This window comes from Panthera onca, chromosome C1 (genome assembly GCF_046562875.1).
Source record: "Panthera onca isolate mPanOnc1 chromosome C1, mPanOnc1 haplotype 2, whole genome shotgun sequence".
Taxonomy (NCBI): Eukaryota; Metazoa; Chordata; class Mammalia; order Carnivora; family Felidae; genus Panthera; species Panthera onca.
The window spans coordinates 180275579-180301435 of NC_138346.1; the positions used below are offsets into that span (position 1 = coordinate 180275579).

The 25857-nt window shown below is 41.1% G+C and overlaps 1 pseudogene; it reads left to right on the forward strand.

Moving 5' to 3' along the window:
- Positions 1–920: 920 nt before the first annotated feature.
- LOC144617037 (calreticulin-like) lies at positions 921–25814 on the forward strand (annotated as a pseudogene).
- Positions 25815–25857: the final 43 nt, after the last annotated feature.

Genomic DNA, 25857 nt, shown 5'->3' on the forward strand with positions numbered 1-25857 from the left:
CCAGTCTATAGACCATCTAACTGAAGCCCAAGGAGTTGGATCATCTATCTAAGGTCACACATTTATTAAACAGCAAAGTCAGAATTTGAACCTATGTCATATGAATATAAAAACTGATCTTTCTTGCATTACCCCTGCTCCCCACCCCACTGCCTCCCATGATTCCAATAAGTTGAAGTTCTTCTAGCTCACATTTTAAGTAGTATTTAACAACAAAATCTTAGATACTTTGATGTTAGAGCTAAAGGGGCCCTGAGAGCTCATCCAGCCCCAAATGGCCTCCTTCTCCCCATATATAGATGGGAATACTGAGGTCCAGAGAGAGGTCATGACATCGCAGGGCCATTTAAAAGCTTTGTACCAGAATTTGATTGAGGTTCCTTTCTCTCTGCTGTTTTCCTAGGCTATTCCAGGCCAGAGAGCAGCTCAGCAACCGGAGGGCATGCCAGGCCTTTAGAATCCAACCCTCTCACTGTACAGATGAAATGGAGACTCAGAAAGGAGAGGTGGTTTTCCCAAAGTCACAGAGTGAGTAACTGGCAGAGATGCTTGTTGAACCCAGGTCTCTTGCTTCCATAAAGGCTGTATTGGCCACCGCTGCAAAGCTGCCAAGTGTCAGTTAGCCAGCAGGAAGTAGTACCAGTGGCCTCAGGGCAAAATGAGCTTTTGGAATCTGAGACCTTGCATAGGGGCTGGCACATTAAAATATGCAGAAATGTTGATTGATTGAATTGGAGAATCCCTGAATTAGTGATACAAATAAGTGTGAGGGGAGGGCGAAGGCAATGGCAGTGCCATTTGTAAAAGCACAAAATCAGGCAGAAAGAAACTGGAATGCAGATGAGGATCTAAATGATGCAGAAGTCACAAGGGGGTTGGGTGTGTGTGAATGTTAATTCTGTCAACTCTCAGACTTGACCATGAAAACTTGGCCGAAGAGACATTCTGAGACAAAGGGCCTCTGTGCCCAGCTGGCTCACACCCACGGAGGACAGCTCAGAGGGCTGAGGAGCAGCCTGCTGCTCAGGCCTCCAGCTGATACACGATTGGGTCCATCTGCCAATTGTGGATACTTGGACATGCTTGGCCTGAGGAAGAATCACTCTGGACAGATGCCCAAACCAAAGAGGCCTGATCCAGCTGGCCTTTCCAGGTCTCAAGTGCAAACTGATGGTAAGGATCTCTGCAGGGGCTGCAGAGATGTGGAGGTGGGAGCAGGGGCCATTGTTAACACACAAAACAACAAAAAGGCTGGAAGGAAATATATCAGAATGCTGACAGTGGTCATGTCTGTGAGGTAGATTATAGTGTTTTTACTGTTTATTTGCTGCTACCATAAATTATTTTGCTTTGAAAAATCACGAAATATAAAATGAGAAAAACAGACACTTTATTTGCCTTTCTTATTAGACTGTGAGCTCCTTGAGGGCTAGAGGGCTTGAGGAATTGTGTCTTATTAGTACTTTGATGTCTAGCACTTGCACTGCGACAGTACAGGAGCTCTGTAAATATTTAACTGAATGACTTGTATTGTCTTTTACTTCAAGCATTTAGGCTCTCATTTATTGCTCCTTTCTTGATAGACTTGGTTATGTGCTTCCTAGGATATAGTTGATTAGAAATGACAACCCATAAAATAAATGAAGGACCTACTAGTAGTACCCATTCAGTGAGAGCAAAAATAATTATTTAAAAAAATGTTTTTTAACATTTATTTATTTTTGAGAGTGAGAGAGAGTGCATGAATGCCTGAGTAGCAAAGGGGCAGAGAGAGAGAGAGAGAGGAGGACAGAGGATCTGAAGCAGGCTCTGCACTGACAGCAATGAGCCCAATGCTGGACTTGAACTCACAAACCATGAGATCATGACCTGAGCTGAAGTCTGACTGTCAGCTGACTGAGTCACCCAGGTGCCTTTTTATAAAATTTTTTAAATGCTTATTTATTTATTTTAATGTTTATTTTATTTTTGAGAAAGAGAGAGAGACAGAGCATGAGCATGGGAGGGGCAAGGAGAGAGGGAGCCACAGAATCCCAAGTAGGCTTCAGGCTCTGAGCTGTCAGCACAGAGCCGGATGTGGGGCTCAAACCTGCAAACTGTGAGATCATGACCTGAGCCAAAGTCGGATGCTTAACTGACTGAGCCACCCAGGCACCCCTATGTTTATTTATTTTTGAGAAAGAGAGAGGGAGCATGAGTGGGGGAGGGCAGAGAGAGAAGGTGAGAGAGAGAATCCCAAGGAGGCCCCACACTGTCAGTGCAGAGCCTGATGGGGGGCTTAAACCCACCAACCATGAGATCATGAGATGAGCCAAAATCAAGAGTTGGATGCTTAACCGATTGAGCCATCCAGGTGCCCCAAAATAATTATTTTTAATAATTATTAACAATCACAATAATAGCAATTATCTTAATTATTATTATCTTATTTAATTTGGTCCTCATGCCAATCGGTTATTCAATAAACATTGAGCAGCTACTATGTATTCAGTATCCCCTTCTTTGAAGAGTTTAAATATAAACCTTATTTATAGATGAGAACACAGATTCAGAAAAGGGATTGGCTCAAGTCACATACAGAAATAGGGGGGAAGGCTCAGATTGTTATCCAGTGCTGTTCATTATACCACAAGGCGTTTTATCAGTTGATAAATATTTGAGTGACTGTGGTCTATGTAACAAACATGCGGATAGACTGGCCAGTAAAAAGAAAGGAAAGGAAGTGGGCAGATAAGCTGGCAGGCAGGTAAGCAGGGATGTAGGTCCACTGATCTCACTGGGTAGATTGCTAGAGGCAAACACATTGACCTCAGGGAGAAGTGAGTGTTCACGGCAGAACAAGAACAATGGAGACAGAAAATTTTCAAAACAAACCCACACCTCTGCTGTACATTACAACCTAATGTAGGGTTTGAGTCTTCAAGGAACTTTACATTTTAAGATTCTGTACGTAAGAGGTCAGAGTCTTTTATAATGTTTACAAAAATTTTCCATTGAAAATGATATATAAAATGTTGGCACCTGAAGAAATAAGCTTTAGTTTTGTCTAGCAAATTCTCTTTTGCAAAATGCAGTCTGATTATGTTGAATAAATGCAGCAAATGTGTATTTTCATGTAATTACACAAGCATTTTCTAAAGGACCTATTGTGTCCCAAGCTCAGGACTAGGTGTTGGGGAAGGTACAAGGCTTACCTTCAAGGCTAAAAAATATTTCTCTCTCTTTACCTTTGATGTTGTATCTTTGTATACATATACACATATGTACAGATTCAGTTTCAGGTAGTATGTATTGAGCACTTACAATGTGCCTGACACTGTGTTACATTCTATTTTATTTGATTCTCCCAGAATCTCAATAAATTAGATAATCTCTTCCCATAGATGAAGCAACTCAATCTCAGAGAGGTTAAAGATACTGCTAAAGCTATAGGTGGAGATGAGTCCCTAGCCCAGTCTTTGGATTTGAGCTACATTACAAGCCAAACACGGTGGGAGGTGCAATGTGGATATAAGTTCATTTGACATAGGAATCATGTTATATGGCCTCCTTGGTCCTATATTTCTATAGACTTGGGTATGATTATGTGCATTCATCAGCTAGATGTACCAGCTTCCAAACATCTATTACTTTTTATTGATTGGATCTCTGGGGACATACAGTATTTGACCAATGTGAAGGAAAGATTTATCAGAGGAGAAAAGATAGTAGCATATACTCGAGGTTGATACAATGCTCTCCTGTTCTCAATAAGATCTCTCTTTGAGCTGGTCCCTATTTACTTTCCTCTCCTGTTCCCCAAAAACTATAGAGTACTGTTTGCATTTCCCTTGAAACACTGTGCTGTTTGATGCCTCTGGGCCTTTTCATGTGCAAGTCATTCTATTTGGAACACCCACTCCTCATCTTTTCTGCCTTTTCCATTCTCACTTCTTCAGGTATGCCTTCTCTGAAGTTCACTCTGACTTTGGAGGGCATTCAGTGTTTTTTTGAATTTCATTGCCCTGTGCTTCCTTCTATCACTGTCCTTACCACACTGTGTTGTAACTGTCTACTTGTCTATATTTTCTACCAGACTCTGAGACCCTAAAGAGAACCTAGGAGATCCATGCCTTTGTGCCTAATGCCTTGCACAAAGTGAGTGCTCAAGAAATATTTGTTGAGGGGCGCCTGGCTGGTGCAGTTGTCTAAGCGTCCAATTCTTGATCTTGGCACAGGTCGTGATCTCATGATTCATGGGTTTTAGCCCCGTATCTGAGCTCTGTGCTTGGGATCCTGTCTCTCCTTCTCTCTGCCCCTCACCTGCTTGTGCTCTCTCTCTCTCTCTCAAATAAACCTTAAAACATTTTTTAAAAATATGTATTTGTTGAGTGAAGGAATAATGAACCCAGAACCAAAGTGCAGAAGAACTAGGTTCTAATCACAACTCTGCAACTGACAACTTTTTGTCTATAAGCAAGTCACTTCCTTCTCTGGGCTTTAGTTTCCCTGCCTGTAATATGAGGAGGTCAGATGAAATGACCACCAACAGTCATTCTGGCTTGAGCATTCTCTGATGTTAAGATGTTATGATGCTAAGAGGAAAAATATAAAACATTAAAGTAGGACTTTATTAACCACAGGACATTATTCTCCTAACAAGAAAGGCTCCTTATTTGGGGACATCTTAAATTGTGTCAGGTTTGATTTATATCAATACTGTTCACCCAGAAAAATAATTAGCCATAAACAATTCTGAGTTCTGCCCTAACCTCTCTTACCATAAAGTTCAAGATCAAAGTTGTACAACTGTTTCTGCATACTTGTTAAATTCAATTAACATTTGTCAAATGGATTAATAAATGAATCTATCCATTTGTAAAGCTGAGAATCTTATGGCATAGGCAAAAGTTAAGATCATACATACATCCATTCAGTCATTCAACAAATATTTTGGCAATTAACTTTATGAGAGATACTGGGGCACAATGGTAAGTAAAACAGTTATGGAACTTACCAGCATGTTGGTGTCTGGGGAAGACAGACATTACTCCAATTATACACAAATAACTTCATTAATTACAAACTGTAAAGTACTATGACTCTTACCTTTGCTGTGCATTCTAGGCTATAAAGGGCTTTTCACACACATCACCTCATGGGAAGCCTTATAGTATAGGGGTTAAAAGTAAAGATTTTGGCATTATAGAGGCCTGCGTCTGAACCTGGCTTGCCCACTTACTTACAAACTGGCCTCTTGGATAGGTTTCCTAGCTTTACTTTTCTTATCATTTGAATGGGGAAAAATAGCACGTTTGTCTCAGAGCTATTATGAGAATGCAGTGAGATAATGCATGTAAAGCACTCAGCACCATGCTTGACATATGACTGCTGTTAGTTGTTATTATGATTATACAACTTTTTGTTCTTCATAGCACTTTTCCCTGTAGCTCCCTCTTTTTCCAGAAGAAAGGCCAGGTTTGAAGTCAGACAAATGAGTTCACATGTCAAGTCCTCCACTTAGTAGACACAAAATGCAACTAATAGTACCTTTTCATAGCATTATCCATGGGAGTAAATGAGGTGAAATTTTTAGGGACCCACATAAGGGCCAAACACACAATAACAAATCTTTTAACTTTGGTATCAGTCCTTATCCTTCTTTGGATGAACAATGGGAGGCCCGATGTCAGGAGTGGTGGGTAAGGTGGTCACTGATATGTCTTGTCCTGTCTAATGCTGAGATCTTGGGAGAGGAGGCAAGACCGTAGAAAGCAAACTCACCCCCTGAGCCTCATGAGGGGAGGAGGTGAGCTGTCAGGCTTGAGTAACAGGAGCTGACAGAGCCAGTTCAGCGTGGTCTTACTGGATGTGAGTTGAAGTAGGGTTTTCATGGGCAGAGCTCAGGCAATAACCCGACATACTGGGTAGTGGAATTTGAGAAATATCCATTTAGCTGCAGGGAGGAGATGAAATAAAGGCTACACCCAAGGCCTTTTCCATCACAGGCTGCCAAATTGCCCTGTGACTCTGGGACCATGGTGGGCCCAGGAAGTGGGAGTCAGCAACTCTGAAGCCTAAAATCAGAAGGGTACTGAATGTTTGCATGGAGTGCCAGCTCTTAAAAAGATGTCTGTATGCCATCTATGCCAAAGCAAAACAAATTTATCAGCATCTCCTCAAAACTGCAAGGGAGAGTCTAAAAATTTTAAGCAATAAAAAAAAGGTAAATGGAAATTGATTGTTTAATATCATCATTACTAATTCAAGAAGTATAAAATGGTATTGCTAATCTCTTGGTGAGTTGATTTTATTATTTTATCTTACTAGACATAAATATGCATAAGGACTTATTCCCCTACCCATATTTTTTCCATCTATTGTTAAGAGAATCCCTGAAGTCTTTCAACCAATCATACATTGCCATGATGGTTTTTAAGACTTAACTCTCATAGAGGAGGGTAGGGTGGCGCATTAATGTGTAAGTGGCTCAAATATTTAGTAGTCAAGCCACTCCACACAGTAGGGCACAAATGGTAGAGTTTAGGGGCGTCTGGGTAGCTCAGTTGTTAAGTGTCTGACTTCAGCTCAGGTCATGATCTCATGGTTTGTGAATTTGAGCACCATATTGAGCTTTCTAGGCAACGTGGAGCCTGCTTGGGATTTTTTGTCTCCTTTTCTCTCTGCTCCTCCCCTTCTCTCTCTCTCTCCCTCTCTCTCTTAAAAGTAAATAAACATTAAAAAAAAAAAACAAATGGTAGAATTTAGGCATCAGATAGTAAAGGGGTTTTCAGGAATATTGGAGTTATCCCATGATATTCCCTTACTGTTCCTGTAGGCTTGGTCAGCCTTAGTTGCATCTTATTGTCTTTAAGAAAACACAAATAATTTCTATATGTTGCTTTTCTTCTTTCCCCCATTGGTGGGTGGAAAAAACAATGGGTATAATTTAAACATAGGCTTGATTATGGTAATTTCAGTTTACAGCAGGAAAATTTTATAGAGACAGAAGAGGATAAAGGTGAATGCTGGAATTCAGGAATATACTAATTGGGAAAAAGTTCTGACTTTCATGTAATTGTTTTTATTCATAATTATCAATTCATTTCTCTTAGAATAAAAAATTAGCAGGTGGAGAAGAAGGAACTGTCCACAAAATAATAATGTCCATTTATTAAATAACAGATATTCAAAGCTAAGCCCTTAGGCACATTATCCCCATTAATCTTCCTAACAACTTCATGAGATGGTTACTGTTATGTTCCCAGTTTTGCAGAGGGGCCCCAGAGAGGATGGGTAATTTGCCCAAAGCTATATACACAGCTGGCGAGAGGCAGAGCTGTGATCTGATTCTAGGTCTGACTCCAGGACTGGGTTAATTACTGCTGGGCTACCCTGCTTTCTCCACCCTGAGTTTTTTAAATATAACACTGCAATTGAAACAGGAAAAAATGCTGTATAACCTTCAAATGTTGCTTTCCCCTAGAGCAGCTTGGTGCAAAGGAGAGTGGAGCAGACAGACTGAGGGCTAACTCCTATGACTCACTAACTGCATAATTTGGGCAAGTCTTTTCACTTCTCTGAGCCTTGATGTTAAATGGAGATGATAATCATCACCTGCCATGCTCATTAGGCAGAACTGCTGTAAGAGCCAAAAAATATTATGAAGGAAGGGGGAGCTCTAAGGGCAAAGTCTACAAGGCAAGGGTTTTTGCCTGAGAAAGCTTTTATCCTATAAATAGAATCCATTGATTGTCCCCTGGAGTAACTTCCCATCTTCTCTCTCCTGGCTACTGTTATGAATCTCATTTTCATGTTTATTAAAGGAGAACATTACAAACTGACTTGAGCATTTAAAGTCTCATTTAAATCCACTCTGAAGAATTGCTTCCAAAGGAGAGAGAATTGGAGATTGAGAGACTCGTGGGACGCCTGCTTCTTGGTGGCTCTGGGGGCAGTCTGCACAGCCACCCACCTCCTCTCAGTTTGATTTCTGATTTGTTGCTCCTCAGATCTCATTCCACTCAAGTGCATTAGGTTCCCTTTGGTTGTCCAGAAGGGCTCTTAGGTACAAATGAGGTTCAGCAAGGATGGAGGGGATTGCATTGGACTACATAGCAGGATCTGGTAGAGCAGAGATTCAGAGCTTGGTCTTCTGCTTATGGGTTCAATACTCTTTCCCTTTGGCCCACTCCCTCGCCCTGAAGTCTTCTCTGGCCTCACTTGAGGTCTTTAGTGAAGTAAGCATACTCTCTAAAATACACAGTTCCTAATGCAATATCAGACATGAAAGTGTTTAGCACAGAGACTAGTATGCAATAAATGCTCCAGAGATAGCTGAATCAGCACCTGTGATTCTTCTGTGCAATTTAACACATATTTATTGAACATCTCTTCTATGCTAGGCCTTGGCCTAGATTCCAGGAATATGAAGATTTCCCTTCTCTTCAGCAGCTTAAAAACTATTCAAAGAGACTGAAATAAACCTAGTTGCAACTTAGTGTGACCCAGGGACGTGCAGAGAGCTGTGGAATCATGAAGGAAGGACCCTCTCTAAGCATGAATGATGATAGCCCCTTGCATTTTATGTTGACAATGTACAAAGTGCTTCTCACATCTCTTACCCATATGAATTTCATGGGATCCCTATGAGGTAGGAATAATTATCCACATTTTCTGATGAGGAAACTGAGACTTCGAGAATTTAAGTGACAGAGACAAAACCAGTAAGCTGGGCAGCAGCATGGAATAATGGAAAGACCACTGGCTTGGAAGTCAGGAGACTTGGCTTCTGTTGTTTGTGACTGTGTGATCTGGATAAATAATTTTCCTCTCTGGGGCTTGGTTTCCTCATCTATAAGATAATGTACATAGACTAGAAATATTCTGTGCTTCTTGGGATAAACAGGGCCTTGTTTCGTAAAGCTGCAGAACAGTATTTATCTCTTGAGCATTAAAGACAGAATGGTATAAGGCGAAGAAAGAATCAGACAAACATGGATTAAAATCCTAGTTTAGTTCCTTATTAGCCATGAGGGCTTAGCCAGGTCACTTCACTCCCTGTGACTCAGATTTCTAATTTGTAAAGTAGAGATAATACCTATTTTGCAGGGTTCTTCTGAGGCTTGAATAAGGTAATGTGTCCAGGATAGCACCTGGCACATAGTAGGTATGTAAGAAAGTACCAAAGATTGGTGATACCAAGTACTGGGTCTCTCTGGCTGCTCTTTGAGTACTTAAGCCTAAAGATTTTGTGCTCTCTGCTCCCGGGTCTCCAGACCAACGAAGATGCCAAGTTTTATGCGCTTTCAACCAGGTTTAAGCCATTTAGCAATGAGAATGAGACCTTGGTGGTTCAGTTTTCAGTAAAACATGAGCAAGGCATTGATTGTGGTGGCAGGTATACAAAACTCTTTCCTGATACCCTGAACCAGGAGGATAGGCATTCAGAATCTGATCATTACATCATGCTTGTAAGCTCTCTGATAGTGGTCACTATAAGCCACATGAGGTCTTAATGAGAGGCACTGTAATTGTTGAAGAGGCTCAGATTGACCTGAAAAAGGAAATTTCTAATCCACCTTCCTACACAGTAAGACTTTTCAATGACCTGAAAAAAGCGACCTTAAGCTTAAATGTTAATATAAATAGACAAAAGAGGTAGAGAGTCACATGGTTATTAACAAGGCTGCAATACAGAGATACATTCCCCAGTTCTCAAAAAGGGAGAAAGGAACCATAAACTGTGTAGACACCCTCAAATGCACCTACTACAATATGGCTTTGCTTTGAAAGCGATTCCTGCCCTTGATGAGAGAAGGCCCAAGAGGTCATATAAATCATCTTTATTAAGCATCCATAATGAGTCCAGAGTATTGCATCTGTAACCTCAAATATGTCACTAGGCTTCCTTGGAGGAGTCCAGCTCTTACTTAGCTCCAATCTTGAATGATGGTTGAGATTTAAAAACCAACAAACAGGGGTGCTTGGGTGGCTCAGTTGGTTAAGCGACCAACTTCATCATGATCTCGTGGTTCGTGGGTTTAAGCCCCACATTGGGCTATGTGCTGACAGCTCAGGGTCTGGAATCTGCTTCAGATACTGTGTCTCCCTCTCTCTCAGCCCCTCCCCTGCTCACACTCTGTCTGTCTCTCTCTCAAAAATAAATAAACATTAAAAAAAATTTTAAACCAACAAACAACAATAAAAGCTAATCCAACTCCCAAAGCACTGATGAGGAATGTGGATTTTACCAAACGTTTTGCACAAAGTCAGAGGCAAGCATTATGCCACATGTCATACAGCAAAATTTTCTTAAAATTTTCCCTAAAAATTTCTTTCTTTTCCCAGGGAGTTTCAGATTTCTTGCTTCAAGCTTTTGCCAAAATTTTCCTCTTCAGCCTCTTTCCCTTTTTTTATTTGCACCCCTCCCCCACCAACTCTTTCTCCCTCATCTTTCAAGCTCTTGCATGCATAGAACAATATAGCACTCTGGGTGCCTGAATGTGTCTTCGCCCATTTCTCTTTTTGTCAGAATCCACCCTCCTTACAAGGAGTTTATATATGTTTATGTATGAGATGGTTGTAGTAAGGAAAATGGAAATACTTTTTCAAATGTGATTTTTTTCATATGAATATTATTTATTTGATGCTCAAACAACCAAAGCAGTTTCAGCTGTTAATAGCTCCATTTTACAGATGAGGAAACAGAGGCAAGAAATTTGCCCAAGGTGAGTAAGTGGGAAGTCAGAATTCAAACCCAATCTATCCAGATTAAAGCCTGTGCTTTTTTCTACTCCATATTTTTGCCTTCTATTTGGTGGGGAAGCAAGCATGTGAATAATTTTTTTTAAAAGGCAGAATGAAAGACATATTTTCTATTTATTTATTTATTTGTTTATCCATTTACTTCTTTTTGAGAGAGAGTGTGCTCATGCACGTGATCAGGGGAGGGGCAGAGAGAGAATCTCAAGCAGGCTCCACACCCAGTGCAGAACCCGATGCTGGGCTTAATCCCACAACTGTGAGATCATGACCTGAGTGGAAATCAAGAGTTGGTTGTTCAACTGACTGAGCCACCCAGCTGCTCCAAGACATATTTTTAAAAAGATATTGATGAGGTGCTATGAGACTACAAAGATGGCATGACTCAGTCCAACTGGGGGGGCTTTTTGGATGGGGTATTAATTGTTCTTTGAAGAATGAGTTAGATGTTAATAGGCAGAGAAGGAGGTGGGGGAAATATAATGAGGACAAAGGAAGCTATACAAAAGCTCAGAGGCATGAAATTGAAATGCAAGTAGAAAACCGATGAAACCAGTGTGGCTAGAGCACTTTGCACACGCACGTACGTGTGTGTGTGTGTTTAGGATAGTCAAGAAGAACATGGGGAGTGAGGTTGAAAAACTAGGTTAAAACCTATTCTTGGACCTTTGTCACATTAAGCTCTCCAGGCTCAGAGCCACTGATCAACAATTGCCTCTAAAGTTTTCACAAAGCAGAAAAAACCCCAGGCTCTATTTCTTAGTAGGCTTGGGTTTAATCCCAGCAATGCTACTTATTAGCTCTTTGACTTTGGGTGAGTTACTTAAATTTTCTAAGCCACAATTTTCCCAGCTAAGAGTGGAGATAGTAACACATGCTTGTCACAAGAACTAAATGATATGGTATAAGGTTCCTGGCACAGGAGGGATTTTCTGGTTGGGTTTGGTCAATGGAAGTCCTGGCAGTAGATCAGAGGGAGGAAAGAGAGTTGTGGCTCTCAACTGAAAGTCACAGCTTCCCTCCAGCCACCCTCCCCACAGGAGTCTTTCTTCCAGGCTCTGGTAATCACTCTTACTCTTTGCCCCTTCAGGGATAAGGGTAGGAATAGCCCTTCTGTTGCCAGCCCACAGCACAGCACTATTCTTTATGCCTTATCAAGGTCCCCTATCTTTGTAAATAGTCCTTTTATTAAATTCTCCTCAAGTAATACTAAATTTGAGTGTGCTCTTTGTTTCTTGCTGGGGCCCTGATTAATATATTAGCTATGTCTGTCTTAGCCTCAGACCAGGCAAACTGCCTAAAAATGATGTGACACCATGTATTAGGGTTTAATTTCTAGGCCCTGACATCCTGTGGCTTTGGCAACAACAAAGTGCAGGTCATCCTTCATTATCAAGGGAAATAGCATGAGAACAACAAGACCATCAAATTCAGGGTAAGTATGTGGGCAGGTCTTCAGCCTAGGGGGAAGGATAAGCATTTTATATGTGTTATCTCACTTAACCTTTACAAAAACCCTATAAATTAAATACTATCAGAAAATATAGAGAAGTGCTATAGATTACAGAAGTTCACATAGGAGCCTGACTTCTGAAAGGAAGTTAGATAAGGTCCTCTCTTGGAAGAACGTTTGGCATGGCCCTGTTGCCCTGCTAAATATTGAAGGGATGGGCAAGGTGGCGGGTACTAAGCTAAAATATGAGTGATGGGCTTGTCTTAGTAGCATTAGATTAGAGAGATCTAGGTTAGCTGGAGGATAGTAGCTGGATTTCTTTAGCATCTCAATCGGCATTCACCAAATTCCAACTCTGTATTGGGACTTGGGGTGGGGATAAAGTGAGCCCCAGACATGGCCTCTGACCTCACAGAACTCACAGTCCAGTGAAGGTATGAATCAAGAAAAGGAGAGGACTACCTAGTATGATCAGAGTCTGGGGAAGCACAGAAGAAGCCCTCTACACAACCTGGAGCCTTAGGAAATGTTTCCTAGAGGTCTTGCCTGTGCTGAGTTTTGAAAGATGAGCATGAATTGGTCTTGTGAAAGAGTGTGACAATTTTAGGGAGGATTTAATCCCTGGAAGAGGCAATCACATGAGAAAATTAAAAAATACCTGAGAAAGAGTGGTACTGTAAGTAACTCAGCACAACCAGAGTGCGGGGGAGAGGCAGAAATTGGGTCTAGAGAAGCCCATAGGACCTGAGTCACTGGAGAAATTATGTTCAGGCTCAAGGCCTTTGCTAGCAGGACTGTGAAAGGACTGTATGTGCAAGGGCTCCCTGAAGTCCTCCTCTGGGGTAGGCCTTGTGCTGGAAGCTGTTAACACAGCAGATGAGTCAGACATGACCTCTGCTTTTGAAAAGCTTATAGTCAAGGGGCACAGACAGAAAAACAGAAAACATCAGAGAATGACCAGAACTGCGATGGAGCTGAAGGATGGGGGTCAGGGGAGCCAAAGAAGTATGTACTTAGGAGAAAAAGATCCAGAGTCTCTACTGAATTAATCATAGAAATGGGAGGAGGGGTGTGGTGAAATATGTTTGTGTATATTTGGGGGATGGCATTCAGGAACTGTTTTAGGTGGTGCATTTAATGCTTGAGGTCCAAAGATGTCCAATAGTGGAGCTGAAATATTCCCTATCCTCTTTCTAGATCAATAAAGATACTCAACTATACACTTTGATCATTCACCCAATGCTACTTATGAGGTCAAAATCAACAACAACTAGCAAGTGGCTGCTGGGGGTCTGGAAGTTGACTGAGACTTCCTGTCTCCCAAGAAGATAAAAGACCTCTATGCCTGGAAACCAAGGAAATGGGATGAACATCTGCAAATAGAGGGTCCTAAAGATAAGAAACCTGAGGTTAGACAGTGTTTGGCTGGGAAACAGATGGAGATGTCAGCTATGGGCCTGGGAGAAGAAAGCTGGGAAGAGAAGCAGAAACTGGGCATTAATCACTCCAAGAGGTATCCAGCTAAATATTGGTATCCAAAGAGGTGTGGAGGAAAGAGGGAAGCAACTTACATTTGTTAAGACTCTATTGATCCTTCTGACAGCCTCTGTGAACAGTGTGCTCTGATCTCTGTTATAGATAAGGAAACAGACAACACGTAGAAAATGAAGTGACTTGGCAAATATACCTACATTAGCACCAGGATTTGAATCTGGATCTCTGACTCCAGAGTTATTGATATGGGGAGTGTGTGGAATATATTCACTGATTTCTTATCACTCACTGCAAAGCTCTCCTGGATATAGTTATGAATAGCACAATCCAGGGATTGAGAATCCTCCTGGTATTCAGAATCTAGTGGAGTTTGCAGACAAGTACACAGACAGAGGTCACACTGTGTAATTAGTGCTAAGAGTCAGGGAAGCCCAAATCCTGTGGAGCCCAAAAGAGGCTCCTAACCTAGCCTGTGATAGGGTTCGGGTGGTGGTCTTGGAAGGAGGAGGCAATGCTTGAGTGATTGGGTTAACCTAGGGGTCGGAAACATAGACTGCAGTCATACAGATATGGATTGAAATCTGAGCTCCACCCTTTACTAACTGTGAGACTCCTACCTACTTGCAGTTACATTTGGGCAAGGAATGTAACTGCTATGAAAGTCAATTTCACAAACAGGGATTATTATAATACCTACGTGTGAAGGTGGTTGTGAGGATTAAATGAGCTAACACACATAATATAGTGATTAGAAAATAGTAAGTTCTTTTAATATACAGGATTTATATGTTAAAATGTACTGGATTTCAACACTGAATTTATTAGAGCAAGGGAAGTGGGAAATTGGGCTAGAGGGAAGATATTCCAGACCCAGAGAACAGCAGGAGCAGAGGCACAAAAATTAGGTGGAAAGCAACATGGCTACATAAAAGAATTGAAAGCAGCAGTTTACTATTTTGGGAGCATAAATTTCAAGGTGAAGACTGGTGGGAGATGAACTTGGAAAGGTTTGTTGGAGCCAGGTCATGGAGGGCCTTAGCTATTTTGTCGGTTCTCCACAGGTCAGAGCAGATTCATTCTCATGCAGAAAAGACGTTTAGGGTTAAACAAGGAGCAACATGGGACCCAGTGGCTGGAACTCCTAAGAAGAGGCCTGCAGAGAGGTGGGCAGTGGCTCAGCTGTGTGTAGGATGATTTAGCAAAGGGATCCAGTCTCATGGGAGGGAAGCATAGTCAGGGAATTAAGACAGGTGAGCAGGCTGTGTCTGTGCCTTTGGCACCACAGGAAAATTAGGGGTGAGTCTTCTTCCAGGTGCAGTAAGCAGGCTTAGAGCAGCAAGACTAACCACAGACCCTCACTCCTGTTGAGGACCATGTACCTGATATAATCAGGGTTGGCTCAAGGCCTGGGGGAGAGGGGAGAGGCTACAGGTCTCTGTGCTCCCTGCTGAGTAAAATTAGAGAAGAGGGAAAGCAGTTAGATAGGCAGGGATCTATGAAGACTATAGCCCTCATGATGGGATGTTGACTATTACATCTCAGGAATCAAAAAGTGGCTGAGACAGCTGAGGAACTAGAGAACTTTCCCAGTTGCAATGTTACTGAATGACAGGGTCTAGTTGGCTTAGCATTGAAGCTTTCAGTCAGTCTGGGCAAATGGTCAGCACCAAGATGACCTGCTAGGTAGATAAAACAAAATTTTGGAGGCTCCACAACAGAAGAAATATGAAAGTCAGGGTAGGTTGTTTGTGACTTGGAGTTTTGTCTTGGTAAATAGAAGAGGCCTGGAGTAAAAGGGAAGACTGGTACAGGTCTGGGAGCATTCTGGGTACAAAGCAGATCACCAAGGGGGGTCTTCAGAAAGAGTGATACAGGCTAGAAGACTTATTCTGACCATAGGGACACATGATCGAGGAGGGAGAGGGTCAGATAGAATGGAAATTTCCAACTTATTTGAGCTTGAAGTATTCAATGTCAAAGTGATAGTGACAACTTGAGGAAGAGCGAGAGTTGCTTAAAGGCTTTTTCTCTCCTGTATTGGATTTGTTTGAAGAATCTTGAGCTGGGCTTTCATAGGGGTAAGGACAGGAGGTTGGCAGGGTTAGGGAGTCAGGTCTAGCCTGACTGTAGGGACCCCAGTTTTATCCCAGCCCATTCACCTGTCCTAAAGAAGGAACATTTTGTTTTAGAACTGGAAGGACTTTGAGTACATCCCAGACCGAAATGCCAAGAAGCCAGATGACTGGAATGAGGTAGTGGATGGGGAATGGGAAGGGCCTCTGACGCCAAACCTGAAGTATAAAGTGAAGGGGGCCTTTCCTTGCAACAGGTATGAGAAATAAGACAGAAGAGAGAGATGTAAGGTATAATTTACAAAACAGAAACTCTAAGATCCTGCGGTTTTCTCCTCACCACCACCCCCACCCCCACTCCCCATAAGACTGTAGCCTCATCTAGGCCCTGTTCTCAGGGCAGTGCCTACCTGGTGGTCTGGTAAAGGTCAATGCTGGGAGGGAGAGATCTAGGCAGCCCTAGACAAGGGGTTTGTCCACAATGGTGGAAAGCAGCCAAAGAAACATGGTCAAAACAGAAAATGGGTCTGAGGTCAGGAACTGGAAGTCTCAGAACTGATCCTGAAAGAGAAAGGTGGGATATGAATAAGCCAAAGGTGTTGGGGGTGAGGATGGAGAACTTCTCTTTAAGGACCAACTCCTGACCTCATGTCAGAAGTGAGAAGAAACTAAAAGGATTGGCTATCAAATAGTCCAGAGATATAACTGTGGCAAGCAGTTTGCATCAAACTGATACATCAGTTTGACAGAACTGATGATTTTATTGGGCCACAGTTTCCTGTGTCATATACTAGGAAGAGAATGGCCCAAGTGCCAAAGTCTTAGATGGTGTTCCCTGTGAAGCTACATTTTCTTAATGTCATGAACAAACTTATGCACAGAGATGGAACCAGGCTTAGAATGGGTCTCTGCCACCTTGTTCTACCCTCTGGGTAAAAGGAGAACTTGGAAGAGTCTCATTCATTAGCTTGAGGAAAGGGAAAGATGCTACAGGAATCCTACTGTCTTTATAAGTTGTATAAATACAACTGTCTTTATAAATTGGTCTTTCTGATTGCATGAGAAGAATGGAAAAATATTAATGCCATGTGCACTCTTTGGTTTTTTGCTTAGGAACAATGGAAACCTGAGATCGCTGACAATCCCAGTTAACAGGGGTAGTGGATTCATCCAGGAATAGATAACGCTAAATATAAGCCTGATCCCACCATTTGTCACTATTATAACATCAATGTTTCTGGCCTGGACCTTTGGCAGGTAAAGTTCTCAGAGCTCAGAGCCAATGATCAACATTGCCTCTAAAGTTTTCACAAAGTGGAGTTCCAGGCTGGAAATCACAAGACTTGAATGAATCTTGATCTTTCTAACCCTCAAACTGCTCATCTTTAAAACAGGGCTAATTATATTCATCCTGAAAATCATAATAGCTAAAATGTACTGAGTCCCTACCATGTACCAAGCACCATATTAAAGACTTTGCAAATGCCACTTAATTCTCACTATGAAATCTCCCATTTCTAAAAGTGAACACTGAGGTTTGGAAAAGATAAATAATTTGCCTGAAGACACATTTGGTAAAAAGAAAAGCTGAGATTTGAGTGCAGATCTTTCTGAGGCCAGATTCAGGGTTCCAAAACTTTACACTGCCCTACTGGTCCCGCATGATTCTTTTTTTTTTTTTTTTAATTTTTTTTTAACGTTTATTTATTTTTGAGACAGAGAGAGACAGAGCATGAACGGGGGAGGGTCAGAGAGAGGGAGACACAGAATCTGAAACAGGCTCCAGGCTCTGAGCTGTCAGCACAGAGTCCGACACGGGAATCGAACTCACGGACCGTGAGATCATGACCTGAGCCGAAGTTGGATGCCTAACCGACCAAGCCACCCAGGCGCCCCCAAGGTCCTGCATGATTCTTGAGGGTGTTTTTTGGCTGTAAAAGGGAATCATCAGAGATGTGGTAAAATCTTGAAATATTAAAATCCCCAAATAGATGTTGGGTGTGATTGGCCCAGCCATGATGACAATTCTTGACCTAGTCTTTTTCTCTCTGCCAGTCATCTTTCCTGGTTCTGATTGGAGGGCTCATATACTCAGGTCTTCATAGAGTTGTTCTCTCTCTCTCTCTTCCTTTGAGACCAGTTATTGAAGATGGGGAGGATTCTTTCCCAACCCAGGAGAAAAGAGTGCCTCAAGAGCCAGCTCCAGAATGAAGGCCTTAGCCCAGGAGGCCTCTGAAAAACTGCAATCTATAAAAAAAACAAAACCTTGAAATCTACATAGTCTTGGAATTCCTTTGGAGAGGAAGGGAATTCACTTTTGGTAAATACAGGACTGGGGTCAATGCTTTACCTATATTGCTTCTTTTAATTCTCATAACTATGTAATGTATTATTGTCTCTTCTTATACCATTTTACATTTGACAGAATTGAGACTCAGAAATGTCAAGTGATGTGTCCAAGAGCACACAGCTAGTGTGTGGTAGAGACAGGAATCAAACAAAACGTTTATTGATTATAACCCACTATACAATAGAGCCTCTAGAAACTACAGCCACTTGTCTTGGAGTGTATCATGGAAGTTTCCATAGCCAGGGAAATCTGTCTCTGACCAGTGATTTCTACAGTACAGGGCTGCCAAAGGGTTCTTGGACAAGACACTGCCTCTATGAAGCTTTCTTGGTTTAGTTATTTTCCACTTTATTTATTTCCACTTTCTTGGTTTCCTAGCTCAGTGAGACTGGCGTGGAAGTGCAAGGAGATGATGTATGTAAATTACTACACACACACTGTAGGGTTTCAAGAGATATGGACATGAGGGCAGGAGGGAAGGATGAAGGAAGGAAGGAAGGAAAGAAGGAAGGAAGGAAGGAGGAAGAAAGGAAGGAAAGAACCAAGGGACACATGTTGTTCTTTCCTTCCTTTCCTATATGAAGAATGTAGATACACTTTGCACAAGTTGCCATTGTTATCTCTTTTTTACAGTTTTCTCTTTCTGTTTTTATTTTATTTTTATTTATTTTTAATTTTTTTAACGTTTATTCATTTTTGAGAGACAGAGAGAGACAGAGCATGAGTGGGGGAGGGGCAGAGAGAGAGGGAGACAGAATCTGAAGCAGGCTCCAGGCTCTGAGCTGTCAGCACAGAGCCCGACATGGGGCTCCAGCTCACGGACTGTGAGATCATGACCTGAACTGAAGTCGGATGCTTAACCAATTGAGGCACCCAGGCGCCCCTCTCTCTCTTTTTAAAAAATATTTATTTATTTTGAGAGAGAGTGCGAGAGCAGGGGAGGGGCAGAGACACAGAGAAAGGGAGAGAGAGGATCCCAAGCAGGATCCACACCGACACAGGGATTCCATCTCGCAAACAGTGAGATCACGACCTGAACCGATATCAAGAGTTGGACACTCAACCAACTGAGCCACTCAGGGACCGCTCAGTTTTCTCTTTTTAATAAATAATGGGAACTTTCTATATCTTGTGTAAATATGTGGTCATGTTTATATGCCTAATTTGATTGTTTTCTTAAAATCTATTGGGTTTTTTCACTGAAAACATTAAAGTATACATTTAAAACTATGTATTTGTTCATCTATAAAAATGTATTTAGTTATTTTTTTAAATGTTTATTTATTTATTTTGAGAGAGAGAGAGAAAGAGCAGGGGAGGGGCAGAAAGAGAGGGAGGGAGAGAATCTCAAGCAGGCTCTGCGCTGTCAGCTCAAAGCCTGATGCAGGGCTTGAACTCACAAACTGTAAGATCATGACCTGAGCAGAAACCAAGAGTCAGATGCTTAACTGAGGCACTAATAGTTCTGAGTTCTATCAACCTCTCCAAGCAGGCAAACCTTCTATTTTTGAATTTAAATCACGCTGAAGGAATGCTTCTCGCACTTTAATGTGCATATGAATCACTAGAGGATCTTATTAAAATGCAGATTCTGATCCATCAAGTCTGGGTAAAGCCTGAGAGACTAGATTTCTAAAACTCCAGCATTATCTTTTTATATTATTGTTTTTCTTGTGACACAGTTCTGTATGATGCTGACATCACCCTTGCAGGCATCCTTTCCTTCTAAGTTCTAATTCGGTCTGATACTCCCACATCCTACTTCACCTTACACACTTAACCAGCTGGACACATCCAGTTTACCATAGGGTCCCTACACCTTACTGTAAAAACCTAGTGACTCTCAGCATGCCTATAGGTGGGAACTCCCTTACCTGCCCTGTCCCTATCAGGGTTTCCAGCCTTCAGATGCTCTGTGAGCCCAGCTGTCCTCCTGGTGGGTCCTAGCCTAGAAAACTGGTTAATTTCCCTGCCTGATCCCTCACCCTTCCTGCCCTCTGTTCTGACACATCCATACACTATCACCTTGCTTTTGTTATTATTGTTGTTGTTTAGACAGAAGTGGTTACATTCTTTCATTAGGACAGAGGCTGAGGGGAGATGGCCACAAAGGAAGAAAATTCTTTCTCTTACTTTTGGGACTCTTTATGATCTTTGAAGGAATAATGACACAAAAAAGCAGTGAGTATAGCTTTGCCACAATGCAAAGCATGTTGATATTTCTTTTTTTTTTTAATTTAGTTTATTTTTTGAGAGAGACATAGAGTGTGAGGGGTGGGGGGAAGGGGCAGAGAGAGAGGGAGACACAGAATCCAAAGCAGGCTCCAGGCACTGAGATCATCACAGAGCCCGATGTGGGGCTCAAACTTACAAACAGTGAGATCATGACCTGAGCTGAAGTCAGACGTTTAACTGACTGAGCCACCCAGGCACCCCGCAGGCTGATATTTCTTAAGTCATATGGTCTGTGAGGTCTCCCTTTTTCTTACGAGGAAGCAGAGGGCTCAAGAGGTGACTTGACTTGTCAAGCTAATTTATTGACTTGACAAGCTAATTTATTGACTATAGCTAATAAAGTGCCCAAACCTACCCTCTTTCCGTTTTATGATTCAACTGGGATAGCACGGGAAACAGGTAGCTTTCAGTGAGCTTTTCAGCGTTTACAGTCTAACAAAATGTTTTCTTATGTATTCTATTTCTTTTCTTTTCTTTTCTTCTCTTGTTATTTATTTATTTATTTATTTATTTTTATTTTTATTTACTTTATTGTCAAGTTAGTTAACATACAGTGTAGTCTTGGCTTTAGGAGTAGAATCCAGTGATTCATCACTTATATGTAACACCCAGGGCTTATCCCAACAAGCGTCCTCCTTAGTGCCCACCACCCATTTAACCCACCCCCACCCCCACAACCCTATCAACCCTCAGTTTGTTCTCTGTATTTAAGTCTTTTATGGTTCTCTGTTTTTATCTTATTTTTCCTTCCCTTCTCCTATGTTCATCTGTTAAGTTTCTCAAATTCCATATCTGAGTGAAATCATATATCTGTCTTTCTCTGACTGACTTATTTCACTTAGTATAATACCCTCCAGCTCCATCCACGTTGTTGCAAATGGCAGGATTTCATACTTTTTCACTGCTGAGTAGTATTCCAGTGTGTGTGTGTGTGTGTGTGTGTGTGTGTGTCTGTGTGTCTGTGTGTGTGTGTATACCACATCTTCTTGACCCATTCATCAGTTGATGGACGTTTGGGCCCTTTCCATAACATGGCTATTGTTGATAGCTCTGCTATAAACATTAGGGTGCACGTGCCCCTTCGAATCCTTTGGATGCTTTGGATAAATTCCTAGTAGTGCAATTGCTGGGCCATAGGGTAGTTCTATTTTTAATTTTTTGAGGAACCTACACACTGTTTTCCAGAGTGGCTGTGCCAGTTTGCATTACCACAAACAGTGCAAAAGGGTTCTCCTTTCTCCACATCCTCACTAACATCTGTTTCTTGAGTTTTTACTTTTAGCAATTCTGACCTGTGTGAAGTGGTATCTCATTGTGGTTTTGATTTGTATTTCCCTGATGATGAGCAATATTGAGCATCTTTTCATGTGTCTGTTTGCCATCTGGATGTCTTCTTTGAAAAAGTGTCTATTCATGTCTTCTGCTCATTTCTTCACTGGATTACTTGATTTTTTTGGGTGTTGAGTTTGCTAAGTTCTTTATAGATTTTGGGTACTAACCCTTTATCTGATATGTCATTTGCAAACATCTTCTCCCATTCTGTCTGTTGCCTCTTAGTTTTGTGATTGTTTCCTTTGCTGTGCAGAAGCTTTTTATGTTTCTTTTTGAGAACTGTGTGAAGAAAGCACGTAAGGTCTATTTTCTTCTATTTTTCAGATGATAACATGGAGGAATAGAGAGGATGTTTATAGACCAAGATCACTGCACTAGTAAGTTTTAGGAAGCAGAACTAGCCCTCATGTGCTGATTTTTAGCTGAATGCAGAACCAAGAGTTTAGTGTGAGGGGGATGGGAGTAAGGGGGCACTGAAGAGAACAGAGAAGATTAGGAACATTTTTTGTTGGAATAAGGAAAATGGAAGAGCCAATAAATGACCAGTTCTCTAACCAAGACTGCTGATGATTCAAAAGAGAAAAAAAATCTCCAACTCAAAAGAGAAAAAAAAAATCCCAAAGATAAAAAAAATATCTTAAAGTTGTAGAAGGAATTATTAAAACCGACTAAATCATGGCTCCCAGTAAAATAACAATCTCTATTCAAAGTGGCTATTTTGTCCTTCATTCTTCTGTTGGAGGCAGGGTTGGTAGGATTATATAAACCAAACAAAAGTCTTCTCATTTAAAGAAAATAAAACTTTTTTCAAGCCTTGGAGGAGGGACACATAACTTATGCCGTGAACTTTCTTTTTGGTCACACAACTGCTCCCACACAATTAACTTGTTGATTTATTTAACATACTGCTAAAGTAAAAAAAAAAAAATACAGAGGCATCTACATGGCTCAGTCCCTGAGATCCAGCCCCATGCTGGGCTCTGTGCTGACAGCATGGAACATGCTTAGGATTTGCCTTCTTCCTCTCTTTCTCTCTGCTCTGCCCTGGTGTGCGTACAAGTGTTCTCTCTCTCACAATAAATAAATAAATAAATAAATAAATAAATAAGCTTAAAAAAATACAGAATGACTCTCTTTTTGCTCCTTCTGAAACATATCCAGATATTGAAAAGTTGTGATAATTGTTGTCATTTATTGAGTGACTATTAACTGCCAGATATTGTGCTTTACAAATATTTTTTTAAGTTTATTTATTTATTTTTTAATGTTTTATTTTTATTTTTGAGAGAGAGAATGTGAGCAAGAGAAGGGCAAAGAGAGAAAGAGACAGATCTAAAGCAGGCTCTGTGCTGACAGCAGTAAGCCATATGGGGGGCTCAAACTCACAAACCGTGAGATCGTGACCTGAGCCCATATCAGGAGTCAGATGCTTAACCAACTGAGTCACCCAGGTGCCCCTACATATATTATTTTGAATTCTCATTACAACACTGCAAGGGAGTTATTCTCAATATTTTACTTAAGAGGGAAGAGGCCCAGGGGAGTTGAGTAACTTGCCCAAAGTCATACAGCTAGTATGTGGTTGAGCTGGTCTGTCTGACCCATGATTTGTGCTCTTTGTATTCTGTTCCTATATCATTAAATCAACAAACACTGGACTTATTATATGCCATTGACTTAATTCACTTTTTCCTTTAATTACAAATACTAAATATGTTATTTTAAGAAAGTAGAGCGGTGCCTGGGTGGCTCAGTAGGTTAAGCATCTGACTCTTGATTTCAGCTCAGGTCATGATCTCATGGTCACGGGATCGAGCTCCCACTCCCCCCACACCCTCCCCCCCACATCCCCTCTGTCAGATTCTGCGCTGGGTGTGGAGCCTGCTTAAGAATCTCTCTCTCCCTCTTCCTTTTCCCCTCCCCTGCTTTCGTACATGTGCTTTCTCTCTCTTTCTCTCTCTAAAAAAAAAAAAAAAAAAAGAAAGAAAAAAAAGAAAAGAGAGAAATATGGTAAAGAATCTAAATTCTGCCCATACTTCTTGAAAAACCTTTTCTTTTCCTTATGTTCTCTTAATGTTTCTTATTATATTAAGGAGAGAAGCTTAAAAAGGGCATTTCTAAGTGGCATCAGAGGTAGATGCTGTCAATCTGAGCTGGGGCAAGAGCCACTGGGCAGCAATTTGGAGCCTAGCAGAGTAATGAAAATTTCATTATAATCTTCTAAAATAGTGGTCAGAGGTTTGAGGGACACAGAATCTTGGGAAATAGTAAATGAACTTCTTTCTAGAGTGGATCAACTAAGGTGGTACAACATTCTGGATGCTCCGTATTATTAATCACCTTTGTATTCCCTCATTCTGCCTCAATTATTGATTAAAATCTTTGGGTCCATGGTCTGAGAATCTGCATTTTAGCAAGGCCCCCAAGTGAATTTTTAAGATTTTTAACCTCATTCTAATCCCACTGTTTTCATTTCAACAGGTAAAATCAGGCAGCATCTTGGATATTTTCTTTCTTACAAATGATGAAGTTTGCTGAGGAGACTGGAAATAAGACCTGGGGAATAAGAAAAGTAAGATATTCCCCTACCCTGAATTCCAGATGTCTGACTCCTCAGTTGTACAGTGTTCTTTGCATTTGCAAGATCAGCCTAATAGTCATTATCTCATTTGCTGGTCACATGGCCCTGAGAAGAGGGGGAAGGAAAGAGCTCATATATTCATTGGACATTCACAACTTTGTACAGGAGAACTTTCCAAAAGTTATCCCACTTAGCCATCAAAATCACCTAATGAGACAGACATTATTCCCATTTTTCAGCTCTAGGAACTGAAATTCTGAGAATATATATAAACAGCCAAGGTCACACACAGCCTTAAACTTATTGAGTTAGAACTGACACTCCTTCTGTGTCATACTCCCTGCTAACAGTGTGGTGATCTAGAAGGTGGCTGCTAAGCCCATTTCTGATGAATGCTTTGGAGAAAGAAGGAAGGTGTTAGAGCTGCTCCCCAGCTTTCCTGCTCTCCTAGAACTGTTTTATGGGTAGAGTAATAATTGGGACAATGGATTCATGACTCCCTTATTCTGCAAGAAGGTCTATTCAAGCAGGTTTGTGGCCAGTGGCAGGTTTGATTACCCAGTAGGCAGATTAAACTCATGCTTAAAAAACTTTTTGAGAGAACTTTCATACTTAATATTTCCAAAGAAGCATTGAAGTAGTCATCATGGAAAAATAAAAATCTATTAAGCCCTTTTACACTTTTTAGTCTAGTTTTGCCTAGAGGTTATAATCTAATAATGTTTTGTTATCATCTAATAATGTTTTGAGGCGATATTACATATTGGTTAAGAGTATGAGTTTTGTTTTTTTATTTTTTTAATTTTTATTTTGAGAGACAGAGTGTGTGCACATGTGTGTGTGCACAAGCAGGGGAGGGGCAGAGACACAGAGAGAGGGAGAGAGAGAATCGCAAGCAGGCTCTGTGCTGTCAGCACAGAGGCTGAAGCAGTGCTCCATCCCATGAACCTGGAGATCATGACCTGAGCTGAAATCAAGAGCTGGACATTTAACTGACTGAGCCACCTAGGCATCCCAAGAGCATTAATTTTGGAGCTAGATTGCTGAGGTTCAAATCCAGGCTCCATCACTTACTAGCTATATGACCTTGAGCAAGTTATTTAACCTTTCTGATCCTCAGTTTTCTCATCTATAATTTGGGAATGATGATAGCAACTACCTTATAAGTTCCTGGCATATAGTAAGTGCTCAATATATGATACCCATTATTATTAAACCATACGTTCACTTGACAAATATTTGTTGAGTGCCTGTTCAAAGCACTGTTATAGGTTATAAAGTTGTGTTAGTGAAATAAAACAGAGAAGTTTCTGTCACCATTGGGCTTACATTTCAGTTAGGGGAGACCAACAAGAAACATATAAATAAGTCAATACATATGTGGGAGATGGTAAAATAAGCTATGGAAAACAATAAAGCAATAGAGAAGGCTGTGAGAGTTTTGCTCTTTTCTTATAGAGGTTGTCAGGAGAGGCTTCATTGAGTAAACAACATCCAAGAGACTTGGAGGAAGGATCAAGCCATGAAGATACCTGGGGAAGAAAAACTAGGTAGAAAGAACGGCAAATGCAAAGTCCCTGAAGTAGAAGCATAATTT